The sequence below is a fragment of the Chinchilla lanigera genome, unplaced genomic scaffold (genome assembly GCF_000276665.1).
Source record: "Chinchilla lanigera isolate Chin_1 unplaced genomic scaffold, ChiLan1.0 scaffold00050, whole genome shotgun sequence".
Lineage (NCBI taxonomy): Eukaryota > Metazoa > Chordata > Mammalia > Rodentia > Chinchillidae > Chinchilla > Chinchilla lanigera.
In genome coordinates, this window is record NW_004955451.1 from 14,028,431 (window position 1) to 14,030,931 (window position 2,501).

The following is a 2,501-nucleotide window of genomic DNA, read 5'->3' on the forward strand; positions in this document are numbered from 1 at the left end:
CCCACCGAGCGCCCCCTGCCCCGGCCAGGGCTCCGGCCGCCGGCCCGCCCCGAGCTTCGCCAGTTCCTGAGCTCGGAGCCCTTGCGTTTCTGATATTCTGCACGTGCACGCGTGCACGCGCCCCAGAGCCCCAGCCCAGCCCCAATTCCACGCCGCGCGTGGCCCCACCGCGCCCGTCCCCAGCCCCGAGGAGCGGCGTGCGGGGGCCGGGCCCAGCCTGGGCCACGCGCCCCGGGCTCTGGGGACACAGCGTCTTCGTTTCTTCCAGGACAGAACAAAAATACCCGCGTTCAGGAGCTGAGATAGACGGCGGGGAATCGGGTCAGGACGCGGAGGCGTTTCTGACCCACTTCGCGGGAAGGCGAGGAGCTGGGGGACCGAGAGGGACAGGGCGGGGACGGAGAGGAGCCCCGGCCTAGAAGGACAGGTGCGGACAAGAGGCACAGGATGGGCTGGAGGCGCTCAGGGAGGAGGAAAGAGCTAAGACACCCCGGGCGTGGAGGCTCACGGCTGCAGTCTCAGAGCTCTGGGAGGCTGAGGCGGGAGAATCGCAAGTTAGAGCCCAGACTGGGTAATTTACCAATTTATCAAAAATTTAAAACTAAAAATAGGACTGGGGATGGAGCTTAGAACGAAAACCTTGAGTCTAATCCCCAGCACCAACACCAAAAGCAAACCAACCCTAAAGGCTCCCTAACCTCGCAATCCCAAACCCTCCCTGCTCAGTACACAGGGCCCAGAGACAACCTCCCCCAGCCCTAAATTATGGCTCCCCACTATGCGACAGGCAAGTCCTGCCGGTGAACTCTTCCTTCTCGATTTCCAATAGAAATCTCAGCGCTAGCGATTCTGCGACGGAATCCACGGCTGCCGCGTCGCGCTACGGCCTCCTGCGCCCTCCAGTGGCCACATGCGAGGCTGCGCCGCCCGCGCCGCTGTCCCCTGCTCAGGAGCACCGGCCGGTTCTGCCCCAGTCGACACACAGTCCCGGGAAGCGCTTGCTGCCCCTGCCGGGATCCCCAGCCGTGGCCGGGCCTGGATGCCTGCGATCTGACCCGTAAGGTCCCCTAGAGGGCTCAGGAGGAAACACAGCTTGGTGATATCAGAACCAAGCGTCGCACAGAATTTTTAAATAGAAATCGCGCACCCAAATCGCCTGGAGCGTTTATTAAACAGATCTCTGGACTCTACCGCAAGTTCTTAACTCACTGGGCCAGGGATCGTCTTTACGCAGACCCGATGCTGTGGCTGGTCACGGATTTGGAGCACCGCCTGTTCTGGAACTTGCCGCTCTTCAATGCCTGAAAGGAAAAAGCGACATACAAACTGTGGAAGAACAAAAAGAAAAAGTTCACTTTTAAGAAAACTGTGGCGCGAGAGTCTCGGTTTGTAAAATACTTTCCAGGGGGCACCCGGATTTGAACCGGGGACCTCTTGATCTGCAGTCAAATGCTCTACCACTGAGCTATACCCCCTCTGCTGGTAACCGTGCGCCCGTAACTTCTTACTTCTACTTCCGCGCAGGCGCAGTGGAGCGCTCCCAAGAGAGTGAATCTAGACACTGTATTTACAAGAAATAGAAAAGATAAAGAAACCATAGGGGATTTGCTTGGAATCGTGACGATTCCTGAAGCTCTGAGCTAATAACTCCCACTGACGGCGTAAAACTTGTGATCGGAGAGTATGGAAGAGACGACTTTCGAGATCGCTCACTTTCGGAGCGTCCCTCCAGGCCGAGGTCCCCTCTCCTGCTCCGCCGGAGCCCCCCACTGCCTCTCCACAACTTTCTCCCTTCCGTGGCGCCTCCCAGCCTTCCTTTCCTTCTCCAGTCCAAGCACGGCCCTTAGCAACTCAATCCCTCCTTGAGAGAGACCCTGAGAGACCCATGACCTGAGGAGCGCCCCCTGTGCACCCTGCAGTACATCACGAGTATCCTCCGGGACCCCCCGGAGCTCCTGGCCCTGGCTCGCGCTACAACTTCCTTTGCACGCTCACATGCGCATGCGCAGAGGAACCCACAGGCCAGGGATCCAACCTCAGCAGCCAGCAAAAGTAGGGGTGATGGCCCTCGAGAGTCATCGCCCTCGATCCCCCTGGATCTGGAAGGTAGCTCCTAAGACCGGGTCTGGAACACGAAGTAAAAAGAAGGGAGCTCTTACTCCGAGAGGGGGCACCCGGATTTGAACCGGGGACCTCTTGATCTGCAGTCAAATGCTCTACCACTGAGCTATACCCCCTCCGTGCTTGTGCCTTCTCGCTAGAATGGATTTTCTGTGTAACAGCACCGTGGGCACTTTACTTCCTGCCGTTTTGGTCTGAGAATCTGTCAACAATAATTTAATGCAAAAAACCAATAATCTAATGCAGCCAGTGCACTCCTGTAATCCCAGCCCTCAAGAAGCTGAGGCAAGAGGATTCCTAAGAGCTTGAGGCCAGCCTGGGCTACAAAGTGACTTCAAAGCCAGCCTGAACTGCATAGCAAGACTCTGTCTCAAAAATAA

At 57.5% G+C, this 2,501-nt stretch overlaps 2 non-coding genes across 2 annotated transcripts; both read right to left on the reverse strand.

Annotated features, from left to right (window-relative positions):
* Positions 1-1,403: 1,403 nt before the first annotated feature.
* Positions 1,404-1,475, reverse strand: Trnac-gca. The gene has a single exon. It is a non-coding gene; the product is annotated as a tRNA-Cys (tRNA).
* Positions 1,476-2,165: 690 nt separating this feature from the next.
* On the reverse strand, positions 2,166-2,237 carry Trnac-gca. The gene has a single exon. It is a non-coding gene; the product is annotated as a tRNA-Cys (tRNA).
* Between the last annotated feature and the right edge of the window lie 264 nt (positions 2,238-2,501).